Source organism: Apodemus sylvaticus, chromosome 2 (genome assembly GCF_947179515.1).
Source record: "Apodemus sylvaticus chromosome 2, mApoSyl1.1, whole genome shotgun sequence".
Taxonomy (NCBI): domain Eukaryota; kingdom Metazoa; phylum Chordata; class Mammalia; order Rodentia; family Muridae; genus Apodemus; species Apodemus sylvaticus.
The window spans coordinates 88,154,557-88,175,148 of NC_067473.1; positions in this window are offsets into that span (position 1 = coordinate 88,154,557).

Here is a 20,592-nt window from a genome sequence, read left to right on the forward strand (position 1 = left end):
CTGGTTTTGTATTCAGGGAATAATAGGTTGAATCAGTTCCATTATTCTTCAATTAAACTCTATTGTACAGCATTTTAACATTAAATGGATCAGTAATTCCTGTATTAATAGCTAAGCATAATGTCTTAAAAGCTATCCAGTAGATTTAAACAATTTTGTGTTAACAAAGATCCATGTGGTTGCATAACATTAGCTGAAAGGTATTAATGAAATTTGTAATTTATTAAGCAATAAAGATTAAAATTGAGAATTCTTTTGGCACAAAAGGTTCAGGATTGACATGAGGCTTGTGGGCAAATTTCAGTTTTAAACTAAACTTGGGATTGCTTTTTGCTATGTAAATTTCAAAATCAGAATTAATAATAAATAAGCTTAATGTTTTAATGGTCTTAATAGTGGTGGTTTAGAATGGTAGTGTTTAAGATAGATATTATCAAAAGAGAACAAAAGGTCCAGAGTGAAAGATTACTGCACCATTAAACACATGATCCCAAGTTAAATGTAAAGTTCGAAGAATAATAAATAATATTTAATATGGTGTATACCGCATTAAAATTGTTGATCTAAAATTTCCTACTACCAACATACTCATTAGACATTTCATTACTTTGGACCCACTACTATTGTTTCCTCACAAGCCTACTGTTCAAGAGATGCTCATATTATTTAATGAAGGCCCCAACACACAAGAGTATTTGCTCTGGTACCTTCTATTTTTTATGCTCCATTATCTAAATAATATACAAGGAAGACAACCACATTCATGAGCCTAAATAAGCCTGGTTCTCCCAATCTTTTCTGTTCTTTCCTCCTTTCCTCTCTCCCCTACCATTCCCTACCCTCCTTCTTTCCAGGTTTCTCATTTCTCCCTCATTCCCTCTCTCCTTCTCCCTCCATGAAGACTTACTTACCATTCTTTCTGTCATTATCTCTGAGTTAACTCTGACTCTACATGTGACTCATTGTGTCACTTTCAGTTTTGTTCTAATATAACAAATTTGTGGTGTGGTCATATATTTGCTGTTTTGTTGCTTAAATGTTTGTGGCTTGGTTATGGTTTACTTGCTATTAAGAATGGTGGCTATTAATATTTTTTAAAAATACACATTTTTCTCAAGTATCAGAGTAGGCCACATTTATGGGAAAAGGGGCATGTTTCAACATCATTTTGCTCTATGTATCAGTAGACTAGAATAGACAATAACTACTCCAGCAGACTTATTTTATAGTTAAATTATAAAGTAGAAAGTATAATTTAGAACTGTAGTTTACAAATATTCTTCAATTTGTGACACAATAATATCATAGTATGTCTAACTGTAGTTTGAAATTATTTAATCCAGAATTGTTTTGAAAAACCTAACTTTCTAAATGCCTGACCCTATCAATCTTGAATATAGGACAAAGAATAGGGCACAAAGTTTATGTCATAATAAATTGTTGAATGTGATGGGCATTTGATTAGATACTTCTTTTCTCCAACTTTAGGTAACACAGTAAATATTAGAATATTGTTGTTGAACTTGGGACAGACAGAGCTTGTGGCTACTGGTCAAATTCACAAGAAAGTATCATGCTGCACAAACTTGACAGGGCCAGGTTGGGCAATTGTAACTTCATAATAATGTAAACTGGCTGCTTAATGCAATCAATTCTTTGTGTGTTTGTGACCTTTATGTATCGCTCACCCTCCCTGTTACAATGTGGATTGGATATGTAGGTGGTGATGCTAGAGAATTTCAAAAGCTGTTTCTCATTCATTCATTTAAACACACTATCCTATATTAGCTGCTGTTTGTATAACAGGGTAAATGTGACCAGCAGGACACACTGTTATTTCAGTTTGTTATAATGAGTCAGAGACTGTTTTGCATGGAAATAAGAACATAAATACTACATCAGGACAGTCTTCATCTAGTAACAAAAGTAAAGTCGTGTTATGTTCTGGAAACACAGGCTTACATCAGTTCTCCAACATGGCAACACATAACAATTTGAACAAAAGAAACAATGGCACACACCTATCTTTAAATTCTCTGCAAATACATGGCAAATATCTACTCGATTTTAGAGCTTAGTAACAGTTTCTCAATAATCCATCCAGAAAAAGAAAATTGCCTTAGGAGTCCTAACATGGTGACTATGGTGAGCATGCTTCCCTGTGAATATGAAATAATTATTATTGGTTTGAGGCAAGAGCAACTGTAGCCACAAGGAGCACTTCAGAATGTATATCCTAATGTAGAAATATTAAGACACTGAAATTTACATTAGCTAATGCTAAAGACAATCTAAGCTTTAAGAAAGAAAAAAAAATCAGGAGCAGAATGCAGTTACTCAGAACTAAGTATTACACTGACAAATCATGAGGTAAACTTGTAATTGAATTCAATCCATGAACCACAGTCAAAGCCCTTGTAAATGCTCTGGATTATGTTCTTAATAAAGAGTGAGCCTTTTTATTAAGAGCGTCTCCACAGTAGAAAGCAAAGAAGTGCCTGCAAGTCTACTAGGCAACACCCTGTCTTATACTCATTACATAGGTTATAATGCTTCAACAAGTATTTGCACAACATTTTTATTGAATCTTTCTCAATAACTGAATTAGTATTTTCAACACAGGTTTATTATATACACAATATATAAAGGGTCTTAAGATTCTAGTAAATTAAATTATCTAGTAAATGCAAACATGCTAAAAGAGACCTTCAAGCATTTAATAACAATCATACATGATTTAAACCATAGATAAGAGGTAATCTGTCCAAACTTTCTGGGAAGCAATGCAGTGATAACTGTTCAGTGAGTGCTGGCTGTACTCTGGCAGCATCTTATCCTGTGACTATATTACGCATAGAAGGTAGACGCATGTTAAAAACAGGTGTGTGGCTTTAAGCAGATGACAGGAAGGAGGATCAATGGAACAGGATTGAAGATCCAGAAATGAACCCACACACCTATGGCCACTTGATCCTCGACAAAGAGGCTGAAAACATCCAATGGAAAAAAGATAGCCTTTTCAACAAATGGTGCTGGTTCAACTGGAGGTCAGCATGCAGAAGAATTCGAATTGATCCATCCTTGTCTCCTTGTACTAAGCTCAAATCCAAATGGATCAAGGACCTCCACATAAAGCCAGACACTCTGAAGCTAATAGAAAAGAAACTGGGGAAGACCCTTGAGGACATCGGTACAGGGAGAAAGTTTCTGAACAGAACACCAATAGCGTATGCTCTAAGATCAAGAATTGACAAATGGGACCTCATAAAATTACAAAGTTTCCGTAAGGCAAAGAACACCATCAAGAGGACAAATCGGCAACCAACAAATTGGGAAAAGATCTTCACCAATCCTACATCAGATAGAGGGCTAATATCCAATATATATAAAGAACTCAAGAAGTTAGACTCCAGAAAACCAAACAACCCTATTAAAAAATGGGGTACATAGTTAAACAAAGAATTCTCACCTGAAGAACTTCGGATGGCGGAGAACCATCTTTAAAAATGCTCATGTTCATTAGTCATTAGGGAAATGCAAATCAAAACAACCCTGAGATTTCATCTTACACCAGTCAGAATGGCTAAGAATAAAAATTCGGGAGACAGCAGGTGTTGGAGAGGGTGCGGAGAAAGAGGAACACTCCTCCACTGCTGGTGGGGTTGCAAATTGGTACAACCACTCTGGAAAGCAGTCTGGCGGTTCCTCTGAAAACTGGGCACCTCACTTCCAGAAGATCCTGCTGTATCACTCCTGGGCATATACCCAGAGGATTCCCCACCATGTAATAAGGATACATGCTCTACTATGTTCATAGCAGCCCTATTTATAATTGCCAGATGCTGGAAAGAACCCAGGTATCCCTCAACAGAAGAGTGGATGCAAAAAATGTGGTATATCTACACAATGGAGTACTATTCAGCCATTAGAAACAATGAATTCATGAAATTCTTAGGCAAATGGATGGAGCTAGAGAACATCATACTAAGTGAGGTAACCCTGACTCAAAAGGTGAATCATGGTATACACTCAATAATAAGTGGATATTAACCTAGAAAACTGGAATACCCAAAACATAATCTACACATCAAATGAGGGACAAGAAGAAAGGAGGAGTGGCCCCTTGTTCTGGAAAGACTCAGTGAAGCAGTATTCGGCAAAACCAGAATGGGGAAGTGGGCAGGGGTGGGTGGGAGGACAGGGGGAAAGAAGGGGGCTTATGGGACTTTTGGGGAGTGGGGGGCTAGAAAAGGGGAAATCATTTGAAATGTAAATAAAAAATATATCGAATAAAAAAAAAATAAAAGGTCCCAGAAATAGTCACAAAATCTCTACACCTTTGTGGTCATACAACCTCATGTAAATTAATCTGTTTACTACAGTTTCCTATTTTATATCACTATAATTGTTCCTATTTTAATGTTTTATCCAAAGGTGAAAGCAATTAACAAACAAAAATCACTTAAAGAAGGGCTTTATAATACTAAATGTGTTGTATGGAAAAGTATGAGCGATTGCTTTTTTTCCTCACAGCATAAGAAAACCAGACACTGCCTGAAGCATGCCACGTTTGCAACACTGTATTCTTCTTTTATATTGATATATTCACAGACTCTTAGATACTAACTATATTTTTACAGTCAATACTTCTTGTCTATTAATTTAATCAGTTATGAACAGTGGACTGCTATGAGATTGTTTCCCCTATAAATGTCAGGAAACAGCACTCATGTAGTCAGGCAGCACTCATGGCTCCCTAAGGAGAACTGGAACAAGGAAGACACCACAGACACACTAACACAGAAAGTGTAAATCTCGTGGATCCAGCCCTAGACTAAGTACTATAGGTGATTAAGGAATGTGGAGATCGAGAGAAAGTCTTCCCCATGAAAGAGCATAGCAACTGGTGTTCATCCACTACAAGATGATTAGCACTGAGTATGAATGTATATATATATATTTGTGTGTGTGTGTGTAACATTATACAGGCTCAGCATGTTGTATTTATAAATTTATATATTTAGGAATATATTTGTGAGTGTATGCTGTGTGTGTGTGTTTGTGTATCTTTCTGTCAGTCTGCTGTGTGTCTGTATTCTTATGTGTTGGAGAATCTCTCTGGGTGTGTAAGAACAGTTAAAGAAAACCAATCAGAGACTGAATTTAAGAGAGAACAAGAAGGAGGTTACATGGGAAGGAGAGGGGGGACAAGAGAAATAGCAATGTTATAGCAATATTTAATTTACAACAACAACAACAACAATAATAATAATAGATCTGGATCATTAAATGGTATAATTCTTATTGTGTAAGAAATAGCAACATGAAATACATGATCTTGATTGTGTTCAGCAAGTCACTGAAAGACAGAATATAACAGTATGGGAAATTATGTTACAAAGCTGAAAGAAAACTCAGAAATTCATATCTTATGGGCACCAAAGAAAGCTAAATGAATAACTAATTTAATTGTGATATCAGAGAATTGCACTGAATGATGGAGATACCCCTGTCCTGTATGTGTTAGGAGAGCTTTAGGCACATATGGTGTTATGCCTGAGAGATGGATTTTATAGGTCACACTCATTACTATGATTTAAATTTCCGTAATCTCCCCTGGACATTGCGTGGTAGAGTTGGAAACAGGTGGCAATGCAGCTAAACCAAGTGGAATGCGTGAGGCTGTGGAGGGAGAAGCATTAAGAAAGTTGTTGTTCCCTTTGTTATAAACTTGGAGAAAATGTGACTGAGAAGGTCAGGAAAGCCATGATCAGAAGTGTATGCAGAGATCGCAAATCGGCTGCTTGTCTTTGGGCCACTGGAATATGCAAAACATAATCCACACTTCAAATGAGGTACAAGAAGAACGGAGGAGTGGCCCCTAGTTCTGGAAAGACTCAGTGTAGCAGTATAAGACAAAACCAGAACAGGGAAGTGGGAAGGGATGGGTGAGAGAACAGAGGAAGGGAAGGGGGCTTATGTGACTTTTCGGGAGTGGGGAACCAGAAAAGGGGATACCATTTGAAATGTAAATAAAAAAATATATCGAATAAAATTTAAAATATATATATATACTTATTAATGAGTTGAATAAAGCAAGAGACTAAGATAAAAAATAAAAAGAAGAAATCAAGTTCTTCAGTCTTTGAAAAACAAAAACAAAGATGGAGTGGAGTGGGGCAGAGAGGCCTGGGAACAAATTAACCTTTCCACTGAATAGTTTCTTTAGCTGTAAATCTACTAGCTTGATGAAAAACCACCATTAAATTCTGAAGTCCCCTTCCTTGTCACACACAATTCTGTTTGACATGATTTCTTGTTATATGTTGAGCATAGCTGTTTACAATAGGTATCTACTGTCTCCAAGGCCCCGTGTTCTCTCTACAGAAAGTCTATGTTCAGGCTCTTAATGAGCCAGAACCTCATAAATATTTGCTTTTACCTTTAGGGAACTCAGAAGTGTAAATGTATCTCTTCCGAGAAAGGCTGTTTCTTTTAAGAAAGAAGTGGTTGCTCCCTTTTGCTGTGGCTGCAACAATAATTCCCTGGTTTACAATGTATCAAATAAGTCAGACTGTGGAAGGGGCCCTTGCCTGCATAAGCTGGATGTGTCACAGGGATGTAACTTATTTTCCCTTTTATAATCTTCGGCATTGCTAGTCTTTTAGATTGTCTTTGAATAAATTCCCTCCTGCCTTCAGTACTCTGTTTGTCATACCTACTGCATGACTTACTTCCTCACAGTACTTAATATCTGCCAAGGTACCAAGAAAAACAATATATTTTATTTATTAAGTGCATTTTGAAGAAGGTATTTGTTTCCTCTCTTTACTGATATATGACAAGGATTTCCTAATGCTTATGTGATAAAAGGTCAATTGAATTTTAGAAATAAAGCTTGAAAAAAAATTACTAATCTCAAATCTTTTGATGTAAAGAAACTCTAATTTACATTTTCTTGACTAAGTCTTTTCTTTTTTCTTTTTCTTTTCCCTGTTTGGTATGTAAAGGGTTGGAAGTATAAGTATGTTTGAGCCATGTCTCTTTGAGGTAATTTTGCTGAAACTTCCTTTCTGTGATGTTATTTGATTTCTTGAGTATTAATTTTTCTTTAGAGTTACATAAAATCTATAGGAATTTAAAATACTTCAGATTGTTTATTTCATTATCTAAAAACAAATGTCACATAATGAAATAGATATAGTTTTATAATATATGGTATCAAATAATGAAATATATCAATAAAACACAAAATTTGGTGCTGTAAGATGTCTTTTTGAAAAATGTATTTTAGTGTCATGTTGATATTTTCCTAATACTACTTATAACTGACAGACATTGCATAACAAGTTAGGATTGGTTGCTCCTTAAGAAAAAAATATTTTAGTGCTAAAGGGATTCTGCCAGCTCCATCAGTTCTGACTTGATGTACTTGGATTTAAACCTTGCATTTTGGAAGAACACTTGATAAAAATAACATATATCTACAAATAGGGGAAAGGAAAAGAGTACTGCTCTAGGGGCTTCCAATTGTGTGTGTGTGTGTGTGTGTGTGTGTGTGTGCGCGTGTGCGTGTGCGTGTGTGTGTGTGTGTGTGTGTGTGTGTGTGTGTACCTGTGTGAGCTTATGTGCATGGAGTGATTTCAAGAACCCCCAGGGTCAGAGGGCCTGGTATTCCCTGGAAAAGGAATTGCAGACAGTTGTGAGATTCTTCTTGTGAGTGTTTGGAGATTGAGGTTCTCTGCAAGAACCCTCAGTGCTTGTAATCATTGAGCCATCTTTTCAGTCTGTGGTGGTTTGAATGAGAATGGCCTGACAGGTTCATATATTTGAATGTTTGATCCATAATTGGTTAAATGGTTTGGGCATGGTTAGGCGGTATGGCTTTGTTGGAGAATGTCACTTTCCATCTGTGTCACTGAGAGTGGGCTTTGAGGTTTTAAAAGCCCATGCCATTCCCAGTTTGTTCTCCTTCTGCCTTCTGGTTGTTGTCTCAGGATTCAAGCTCTCAGGAATTGCTCTAGCACCAAGTCTGTGTGCCTGCTGCTAAGCTTTCTTCCAGGATAATCATGGACTCAACCTCTGCAGCTGTAAGCAACCCATAAACTCTTCTGTGCAGTCACAGTGTCCCTTCCTAGCAACAGAAGAGCAACTAAAACACAGCTCCTCTTTTCTTTCATTTAAAATTGTGATTTCATTAGTTAGCGTTTATTTATGTGGCTTATATGTTATATAGTTTAATATTTGTTCTGGGAATAAGTATTTTATATTTTAATGTATATTTTCATGTTTGTCAATAACTATGATTACTCTAACAACATGACAATAATATGTGGCCCATCTACAGTAGTAAATGCTAGAGTAAATAATTCATAGAAAATTGGGATCGTATTTGTATTCTCAAAAGCCAGTAGTGGAGGGAAAGAAACTTAAGTGAAGGCTATGGAGATTATTTAAAGAATACAGAATTTATAAATTATAGCACTTGTAACATGCAAATTCCAGAGAAAGGAAAAGGCGTCATGGCTTTGAAAAATCAGGACAGGTTTGAAAGCCCGTGGCATCTGTGGCAGACATAAGATAATTAGCATGTATTCATAGATGAGAAATAGGCAGTAGCCGCCATCCATGCCAAGGTATGTTAAAGAGTGATTGGAGAGCACTGCAGGAATAGAGAGACACTGAAGTTTCAAATACCTGGGCAACACAATATATTTCTTAGTTCATTTCAAACTCTGTAACTGATCAAACTTTACCATGCAGACTCCTTGAAGGCCTTTTGAAACATAGGTTATTTATCCACATCCTAAGAGATTCCAAGTCATTTAAGTCTTGAGCAGAGCCTGAGGATGTTCGATTTTCAAATTAGTTCCCAGATATGATGTAATTGTCTGTATAGTGGTAAACATCCAGGCTCCAGCAAAAGTTTCACTTTGTAGTAAGGGATTTATTAGCTATCCCGTAATGTACATTGAGATGGTTTATGAAGACAAATCTAAAAGGAAATGCATAAAAAGTACAAGAAGTTAGATCTCTCAGAAATAATAGTGGCTTGCCACAAAGGAAAAAAAATCACAAAACCTGAAGTTCTGTTCTGCCTGAAACTAAGGCAGTGTCCTGGGAGGACACATGAAAATTAGGGTTTTAGTGAAGAGGTTAACAAAAATGGGACAACAGCTAAAGACAGAAGTCTATGTCTGTCCTCTGTCGGCATGCTTGGGTCAGTGAGAATGTTATCACAGCTCACAGAGAGTGGGAACCCTGAAAGCAAAACTGATCAGGGTTAGTAGGAGGGAATCAGGGATGGAGGAGGACATACACCAGTTCTTGTTCTCTTGCATCCCTGTCTTCGAGTCATTCCTCTTTGGGAGAAAATCAACCATTAGCCAGTGTGTTAGCTGTCACTGGGCAAAACAACCAGTGGACTGCACGTTCTTCAACATGGATAACTTGACAGAACACTGATGATTGTAGGAGAGAACCCCCCACACACACTCTTCCTTGTTTTAAACCTTGATTTTGGTTTGCAACACAGGATGGCACCACTGCCATTTTTCTTCTGTCTTTGTGTTTAGAAAGCAGCAAGCTGAGCTTGGTGTAGCACACCTTTGAGAACAGTCTAATTGCTTACTTACCAGAAACCCAGAAGCATTTTGGAGCTCTCTATTGCTTGGGCAAAAGTTCAAATATTCCTGCAGCAGAAGAACCATAGGCAAAACTTTCTCATAAGTCAAAAAATGTTGTTAAGAGCCCGTTGTTTGCTCTAAATATAGGGAGATAAATGATTGCCCAACTCGAGCTGCACAGGGACGATTTGCTCTTTCTGCATTGACTTCTAAGGCCCTGGGGCTCTTATATAAATACCAAGAAGGCACAGCGAGCTTAGTTGTCTCACCACCAAAGAAGAAGCATCCTTTTGAATGCTTTTAAATACTGAATGGCAGTTTAACTGTGATAAATACCAGCACTATTTTGCAATTCTTAGTCATAATCCTGAGAATACTTTTATTACATCAAGTCTTCTAGGACCTCCACTAAGTCCCTGCAGAATTTGTGAGGCAGGAGCCCACTCGGATTCACTGTCTGGCTGTGGCCGTGAGATGATGTCTGACATTCAAGATGTCAGGAGCATCCCAATTGTCTTCTTAGCCTTAAGTCCTCTGACTTTTCAATATACACCCTCAATTTCAGACAAACTATGGTGCCTTAAAGTTTTTTTGTCCCAAATGACATAGATTTATTTCACCCCACAAGTTAGCTATAAAATTTATTTTGCTGAAACTGCCATTAAATGTATATTCTCGGCAAATCCTGGTTTCTCTATGAATCCTCCTTACTTCTTGAAACATTTAAGAAATGAATTATAAAATCAAGACTGGAAATAAAGATAAAATACAGATTCTGTATTTTGTATGTTTCAAAACACTCTATACTTCATCACGTTCTGGAATTAAGCCCTATAACACCAGTTCTAACATTCTAGAACCATTACTAACCTATTACAAATACATAAAAGGTGATAGTAATTGGTAAACTAAAAAAAAAAAATCAGTTGTGTGGCTAGGTATGAAGTGCAGTGGGAGAATGCCTGTTTAACTGTAGTCACAGGCTCATTCTCCATCGATAATCAAACACAAATGAGTAAAAAATTAAATAAACCAAAAATGCTGTTTGCAATTCTTTGTGTTTGCAGTATCCTTTCATGATAGGAAATTTACAAAAGTGTCCTACCCAATTAATTAGAAGGATTCAAATTTCCATGCAGTAATTTAAACCCTTAATTATCCTGAGTTCATACTGAACAATAGAGAAGGGAACCCATCGTGACATTCCTTTAGGCTTATAACCAGGCAACCACATAGATATGTAGATATGTGTGTGTGCACATGTCATATACAGAAAACTTGTTAATCATAATCTTTTAAAATGTCTTTTAAAAATATATATGAAATAAAGAATGCTAACAGCCATGTAAGACTAAAGCAGTGAGCCCTGAGGAAAAAGCTTGAACAAAATGGAGATAAACTAAAGACTCTGTTTAGTATATAGCAAAATACCATGAGTTCTTCATCACAGTCACAGTGTAAGCTACAAGCGCTTCTAAGCACTCTAAGCCATAAAGCAAAGCTTTGTTTAGGCACATGGCAATCTACCGAAAAGCACTTAGAGACACAAATAAGGGGGGGGGGGAAGACAGATTCTTTAAGAGAAATATATTTACTTCTGGAACTAGGTCCAGAAATAAGCTAGCCACCTTTGGCCTCATTTAGAAGATAAGGAATGATTTATCTTAATGTGGTAGATGGTATTCTTAGAATGAATGTACAATGCAGCTGGCTACTTCCTTCTATCAAAGTAAAGGGAGCTATGATATAACCTAGTCCTGCAAGCTTACACTACAGGAGCTCATTATCACTGAAATATGTATCTTTCTCAGGGTGGCTTAATCAAAAGAAAATTTAAAGTATCTGAGAAACAAAAGGAACAATTTCCCACAGATAATCCGCCATAAGTTTTTTTACTCTAAACTGAGAATCTGGTGAGTCCTTTTTGTTGGTAATTTAAGGGAAAAGACCATTTTTTTCTGATTTAAAACATTTTAATGGTCAGTCAAGCAGGGAATATGATTGACAGTTTCTGACAGATGCCTACATTAAATTACACTGCATCTTAAAAGCAAGTGTGGAGGTTATCACAATCCAGGAAAAGCAGACATTCTGTAAACATCTGGAAAAATTCATTCTAAGTTTTCAATTTAATTCTATGTTGTGAAGGTTGGGGACATGAGGGATTTGCAGGGAAATTTCTTTTCCACTTTAATATTTCATACTTTAAATATTTTACAGTACAATGCATTGCTTTATTTTTAACAAAAGAAGTTCTAAGACCTCTTCTCCACACCACAACAAAGTAGCAAGTCGTTTGAAATCTTCAAATATATCACTCCAAAACTGATTGATGTTCTCATACTGTCATTCATGTAGAGCAGTGGCTCACAAATATGTTCAGAACTCACATGTAGAATGCCACAGCACAGGTATTCAACCAGAACACATCTTAAAAGTGCACCTGGGTATTGTTTACTGGTAACTCAGAGTACACAAAATCTCAATGGGTCTTCCAGGACTTGAGGAATAACATTAGGTTTTATTTTACCTACAGGACCTGAATCTCAGCCCTTCTGAAGGGGATTCAACAATGTGTGTGTGTGTGTGTGTGTGTGTGTGTGTGTGTGTGTGTGTGTGTACAGAAGTGTTTGTTTATTGATGCTTCAAAACCACCAAATATATTCAGTGACCTTCTAAAATCCTGAAAGCTGTGCAAGACTTTCTGAAAAAGTTGAACTGTTTAAAATACCAAAATTTTATCAAGAAAAACTGTTCTAGCAAAGATTATTTAATATGCAACAGTACTTAGACTTTCTTAATAAAATACATAATAGAGAAGGGTACCTGTTCATGAATTAATATTTTTATATAAATATATATTACAAAATATACTCTTTTCCTGGATATTCCACACAGTGTCTTAAAGATACAGAAAAAGGAAAATTTATGAATTCAAACCAGAATTCCAGATTTCTATGACCGGATTGAATTGCAGCTTATACAAATTAGAATGCTTTAGAAGAACTAGTAGAAGTACTAGCGATTCACTGTTGCCAGCCCAGCTGCTCATTATTTTTTTAAAACATGAAAGGTGAATTCAAAAGTCAGCCACATGCTGGAGAATCTTCTGGGTATATGCCTAGGAGTGATATAGCAGGGTCCTCTGAAAGTGACGAGCCCAGTTTTCTGAGGAACCGCCAGACTGATTTCCAGAGTGGTTGTACCAATTTGCAACCCCACCAGCAGTGGAGGAGTGTTCCTCTTTCTCCACATCCTCGCCAGCACCTGTTTTCTCCTGAGTTTTTGATCTTAGCCATTCTGACTGATGTGAGGTGAAATCTTGGGGTTGTTTTGATTTGCATTTCCCTAGTGATTAATGATGTTGAGCATTTTTAAAGATGCTTCTCAGCCATCCAAAGTTCTTCAGGTGAAAATTCTTTGTTTAACTCTGTACTCCATTTTTAATATGTTTATTTGGTTTTCCGGGGTCTAACTTCTTGAGTTCTTTGTATATATTGGATATTAGCCCTCTGTCAGATGTAGGGTTGGTGAAGAACTGTTCCCAATTTGTTGATTGTCAATTTGCCCTTTTGCTGGTGTCTTTTCACTATGTTCATAGCAGCAATATTTATAATAGCCAGAAACTGGAAAGAACCCAGGTGTCCCTCAATGGAGGAATGGATACAAAAACTACGGTATATATACACAATGGAGTACTATTCTGCCATTAGAAAAAAACGAATTCATGAAATTCTTAGACAAATGGATGGAGCTAGAGAACATCATACTGAGTAAGGTAACCCAGTCTCAAAAGATCAATCATGGTATGCACTCATTGATAAGCGGATATTAGCCTAGAAACTTGGAATACCCAAGTCATAATCCACATATCAAATGATGTCCAAGAAAAACAATAGAGTGGCCCCTGGTTCTGGAAGACTCAGTGTAGCAGTATAGGGTAATACCAGAACAAGGAAGTGGGAAGGGGTGGATGGGGGAACAAGGGGAGGGAAGAGGGCTTATGGGACTTTCGGGGAGTGGGGAGCCAGGAAGGGGGAAATCATTTGAAAAGTAAATTAAAAATATATCGAATAAAAAAATGTTTTAAAAAAAAGTCAGTCACAGCATAAAACACCAATGCAGACATACATAAAGTCCCAACACAGTTATTCCCCCTTATAATTTTGCAGGGTAGAACAGTTGACAGAGATTATGGGCACCAAAATAAAGGGAGAGAGAGAGAGAGAGAGAGAGAGAGAGAGAGAGAGAGAGAGAGAGAGAGAGAGAGAGAGAACTGAGTTTGGAAGATAAAATGAGTCACAATTAGGGACCAGAGCAAATCAAATAGTAGCATCTGCAGTCTTCTCCCCAATATTTGATAAAAATAATTTTAATTATATTTAATATTACTGAATATGCTTACTACAAAAGGAAACATTTAATATATATTTTTAAATGTATTTTGTGAAATAGTTATACAACATCTCTGACTAGTCATATTAAGAAAATGTGTTTCTTAAACATTGTTGGCTACTTTTATATTTACATTAATTTTGTAATTACCAAAAACAATTAGATATTTTTCAGTGTTTCAGTGCTTGAATACAGTATAACAAACATAATGTGCTGTGAAAGGCACTCTGTCTACAGCCCATTCTTCCCAATCCAAGGCCAGAGGGACAGCAGTCTGCCTCCACTTAACCAGGGAATTCAGAGTCCTGCTGGCCATGAGGGGCACAGATTATCCTTGTGAAATATCTGAGTTTATTGCTGCTGAAATTAATTTCCATTAGTCACCAATGACACAGAGCTTCCCAATGCACTTGAAAACAACACAACAAAACAAAAATATGTTTTAAATAAAATCTTCTAAACATTCACTGATGCTCTGTGCCTGTGTATACAAGCATCCAATTGGCAGGAAAAAATACATAGACCCCTTAAAAATGACAAAAATCTTAAAGCTATGCCTGCAGTACCAGAGATAAATGATATCTCATGAATAAAAACATTCACAAAAACATATTTAATACAATCATATCAAAATGATCATGTGTTCTAGAGTTGAATTTCTAGCCTAAATACTTATTTACTGGTAGATCAGAAACTTTTCTCATTTACTAAATATCCCATAAAAAGTAAGATGAAGGTGTCCTTCATAATTTCCTTACTTTTATTTCTGTTAGATTACTTAGATTCCACTTTAGTTCAATTAGTGTGCACAAAAGGTACAGGTTATATAAAATGTTCCCTTAAGGAACAATAAAAAGATGATAGAATTAAATGCTGCAGTGATGAGGAGAGCAAAACTATGGAGCCAATGTTGGAGTTGGCTTGAAGACAGAGGCTGCCTGGAAGACATGTCAGGTTGATTTCAGAGCCCTAAGCTAGCCAAAGTTAGGGGCACTTTTTACTTTCAACATATACAAAAAGACACAGACACAGACACAGTCACAGAAACAGACACCCCCCCAAACACACATACGCATCCCAGAATCAGGTAAACATGTACTATAGAAAAGGCAGGACAGTTTATCACTTATTGCTTTATTATTATTATTATTATTATTAGATCATTTCTTACTTGTATATCATGTTTTGCTCCAACCTGTGCCTCATTTCCTCTTCTATCCCCCCCTTACCTTCCCATCCAATTCCATGCACTTGTTTTTATACTTACTGAGTCCATGCAGTGTTTCTTCTATGTGCATGGTCGTAGAGCCATCAGCTAGATGCATCCTTGAGATAAACTGACTCTTGACTCTCCCTATCCCAGCTGTCATCAGTTGCCAACACTTCCTACTCCAAGGGTGGGACTTCATGTATCCTGCTTTCCAAGCTGGGACCTGGGCTGGTTGTTCAGGCTTGTATGTACATTCAAATATGGGGTCATTTGTGCCATACTGCTGTCATGCCTGGGAAATACATTTTCCCTACAGACATCTACCACCTCTTGTTTTTACAGTTCTCCCATCACCTTAGCCAAGATGATGACTAAATCTTGGGTTGAGGGGTTTGACATGGACATCTTTCTCAAATAAAACACTCCAAGGTCTCTTATTCTATATATGTGATTCCATGGTGACCCTCTTTGGGGTAATCATCTACTGTAAAAAGAGGCTTCTCCCAGTAAAGGCTGAGAGACGCACTAATTTACAGGAACAAAGATAGGAACTTAATGGCAGTTTATTATTATGTTCAATTACCTGAAAAAATAGTGCTAGGTTTTCCCTTAGCAATTCATTGTTTTAAAAAATTTAATAGCATGGGTTCAGGACATATCTCCAATATCTGCTTACTCCTGCTTTCTTTTTCCTAATAGGTGTAATTGTATGAAAATATGATACAGATGTATCAATTTTTAGCTGAGGAATTTAGATTTCTATTCACTCACAAGTTTTAGATGCTACAAAAATAGATGTATGCATACATACATATGTATCCAAAACCTGTGTGTGTGTATATATATATATATATATATATATGCAGGTAGATTATTTTTTAAGTCACATCATAAATGTCTAATTATATATATAAGAAGTACATATATATAATATGTGAATATGGAAAAATAAACATTAATTAATTGATCCTATAAGCACAATTTATTCAAAGTAGAATTGTTATAAAGAATAATTTTAAAGACTTCATTGTTATAGTTTTTATTATTTACCTTTTATGCTTGAATCTTTATGAATATTGGTGTATTGTAAAGAAAGATGTAAGAAAGGAAAAGACACAAACCATGAGAATACCAAGGGTTAAGCAGTTAAAAGCTACTTAGCCATAGTCATATATAATATATTTTCATGACAATCATACAGTACATGGTACATGTGAGAATATCTCAAATACAAATGCCACATAAAAGTAGTAATATTGATATTTCCCAGTTTATTTATCTAGTTTATTCATTTATTCTACTCTTCTAATCAAAAGAAACTGTACAATAAATAGTATTATTGATCTTGAATTGTAGGTAATATCTTAATAGCCAAATAGTAACATTGAACGGTGTCACCATAGAAAAATGATGATTCAGACAACTTCCTGTGCCTCCACCCTGTGTTGTAGGAAAGGACATAAATTTAAGTCTTACAGCACACGTAAATATACTTTACTTACTGTACACTTAATCTTAGCACACTCTAGAATCCAGAGAAGGTAAACCATATCACCAAGGGAGATATGATGTTTACTTTTATCCATAAAATTACTGTGATCTAAGTCAGGCTTGACTTGGCTTACAAGTGGTCATACACGTAATGTTTACTTAAGTAAAATAAAAAAAAGTGTATCTTTTTCAAACTGGAGACAGTACACACAGGAGAAATTGCTATCATGCTGGATGGGATAGAAATCACAGAAAGATCAATAGTAGAGATCCAAGATAGAGCCATTATGTTCAAGACCATTCACTGCTCACACTGTAGAGGGTTCCTAAAGGAATCTGAAGAGGCCAGAAACATAGTTATAACATGTAATACATAGTGATGGTAAAATGATTCCTGCCTAATCATCATAATTATTAGTTTTGTCACTGAAAAGTGCATAAAGAAAGAGAGGAATTAGAAAGGACAGATTAAAAGTTTAAGGATATATAAAATTTATTTGGAAGCATATTACTTTAAAAGCTTCATAAATATATATATATATATATATTCATAAATAAATTACATGGGGACATAGATTGTAAAACAAAAGCCAGTGCCAGGTATGGAAAGATTCTTTTCCAGTTGAATGTCAAGGAGGTAAAAGAGACTCCACAAACAACACAATGCATTGCCCTTGCTCTTGCCTGCCCACCAGACTTCAGGGTAAAGCTCTATTACTGTAGACAACACATACTGTAGTCCTAGCACATGGAGAAGTCAAGCTAGTACTGGCCTGATAACCTCTTTTCAGGTGGCTTGATGTCATCACTCTGAAAGGTGTTGTGTACACTGCAAAGGGAGAAAAATTACCAAGTTTTACCGAGCTACAAACTCTATGAGGTCAAATAAGTTCCATCCTTACAAGATAGCATGAAGATCTTAGAGATAACCAGTAGCTGTCTGACTGGATCTAAGTCCTTTTCAATAAGAAGGAACTCATGCCTGGTAACATAACCTTGACCAAGCAATTGTTGCTAGAAATATCATAGACTGGAGGGAGAATCTACTACTATTATATTGTTAAATGGATATAGTATTTTATTGTCTTCTAAATACATATTTTACAGAAGCTCCCACCCATCCCCAGAGATGATTCTTTTTGTAGTACAAGAACCAGAAATATAAGAACCAGTGATGGTTCAGAGCAGAGAATAGCAATGCCATGCTAATCACAAGCCACATCTATTCACACCTCTTTCTTTCAAGGGAACCTGTTGAAAGGAATGGGAAACTGCTGTAAATTAGTATTTCTTGGAAATGACAGGGATGTTGTCCCAGGCATTCTGAGGAGCTGTGATTATCTCCCAAGACCTGAACAAGGTCCATGCAGTCAAATTTTCTGTAAGGATACCACTCCTACATGAGGAATTACAGGCATTTAATCAGCCCCAGGGGAGGGAGGAGGAAGTTAGCTTTCTTTAAGGATGTAGCACCTAGTGGATTGCTCATGCCCTAAACCCAGACACAAATAGGAGAACAAAATTTACTCAATGATTTTATGTATATATATATATATATATATATATATATATGTATTTATGTATATATATACATATATATGTGTGTGTGTGTGTGTGTGTGTGTGTGTGTGTGAAATTGGGATGTCCATAAAAAATATAGCAGGGGGAGAGAAACCTAGCATTGAGGAGTATGGGTAAAGGAGACCCATATATTATATTAATGCATGAAATTCTCAAAGAATAAGTTTAATTAAAATTAAAAAGGAAAAGTGAGTAGTTTTGATACTGAGGAGGCAGAGATTAGTGGATTCTATTACTCACTGGTCAGCTATTATAGCCTAGTCAGTGAGCTCCAGTACCAGTGTACCAGTGATAGAGCCTATTTAAAAATAGAAGTGATCTGCAGCTAAGGGATGACACTGAAGTAGACTACACACACACACACACACACACACACACACACACACACACACACAGGCCTACATTTGATTACATATACATGCACACACACACACACAGGCACACACAGGCATACATTTGATTACATATACATGCATACACACACACACACACACACACACACACACGAAGATGCAGATGTACACAAATATTTGTTTAAAACTCTATTTTTGAAGCATTTTATAGGTAGTACTCCAGACTGGAGGATAAGCAAGAAGATGCTCTCTTTTCATTTTATCTGCAGGAAGAGTTGTTTGTATTGTCATCATTACATTATTCATTTGGTGACAATTCAGCATTCTGAGAAGTGGCAAATTATGTAATCAAATTTTGTTTTGTATTGTTCTAGGTTATTAATTTCCTTCTATCAACTAGCATCATTTTCTAAGTTATATTAGAGAAACTTTGACAAACAACTCATTTCTGATGCTCAATTCTAATAATGGAGGAGACACCCATTACTTGGAGATAATTAGTAAGAAAAGAATCCCATGACTTTGCCCAAAAGATCCCCTGGCATGTACAGTGTCATCATTTGCAGAACTTGTGTATGACATGACAGCTTCCAGGTGTTACAAGCATCTCTGAGTTAAAGAAAAAGAAAGAAAAAAAAAACTCTTAAAAGCATCTCTCCAAATAAGCAGGACAGATTTTCTCACATAAAATGTCTGTTTTACTTTTCAACAAAATAAATTCCAGCTGTTTTAATGAAGGACAAAACAACTTATGTCAGTCCACATGAATTATGATGCTCTTGTATATTCTGCGCTCCAAAATCCCTCACGTGCATGCCAGGTGCTCAGGCAGCAGTGTGGAGGATGCCCAAGCTCCTGAGGATGAACAGACGTCGTCTGCATGACTGACATAGTCCCCCTTGAGATCTACATCTGAGTTCATTATTCACGAAAATATGCTTTGACAAATATTTACAATCTCGCCTTGGGTATGCTAGCTGACACTGCTGCATATTGGGCTATGGAATCTAAATGAAGTAGGAAAGATAGATCCTAATTTCTATATTTGTCTGTTTTTACAAAAGTGCTTTGTTTTAACAGTAAAGTGGGTTTTATGTTTCCTTATTTGGCTTATCAAAGCAGGTCTGTGCATGTGTGGAGAATTTAAGAATAACGGCAGCCTTTCACTCTTTCACTGACATTCAGAGCACAGTTTCCCATCTAAATGATTCTTTCATCATGCACATATTTATAAATGTTATAATTTCCCAGTTAATTGCTGTAGATACAAAAAAACAAGCAAACAAATCCATTGGGTTCTGTTAAATTTTGATTGATCAAGAAAATACTTAAAATTTGTTCAATTTCATAAAGATCCATTTTTTGAAATGGGAGTAAAAGCATTTTTAAAATATAATTTTACAGCCATAATAAAGTAACCATCTCTCTAAACTCTAGATGATGTTTTTCCATATTTCTAGAAAATTTAGTGAATAGGGCAGTAGACTATGTGAGCATCACTGAAACACTATTACACAGGCAGGGGCTTGTGTAATCATGAGAAATGATCTTTAATGTGGACTCACAAAGAACTGTGTTTTTTGAAAATGTATATCTAAGCATATCAAGAGTAAGGCTGATGATTGTCAAAAATGAAATAACAAGAGCGTTTCTGGAAAAATCAGCCCTTCCTAAGATGAAGATTGCTTCTAGCAGCTAACCATAAATCTCATTAAATGAACTGTATGCAAGTATATGCATGCTCATGTTCATGTGCATGTGTGTGTGTGTGTGTGTGTGTGTAGAGTTCTTGGGAATGAGATCTTTACTAAGGAAAATAAAGTAATGATCCAGGGAAATTTACAGCATTTAAAAATATTGTATCAAATTGTGGATCCACAAAAACAGACATATTTGGTTCTTAGGCAATCATAAAATTTTAAGCCAGATAATATCC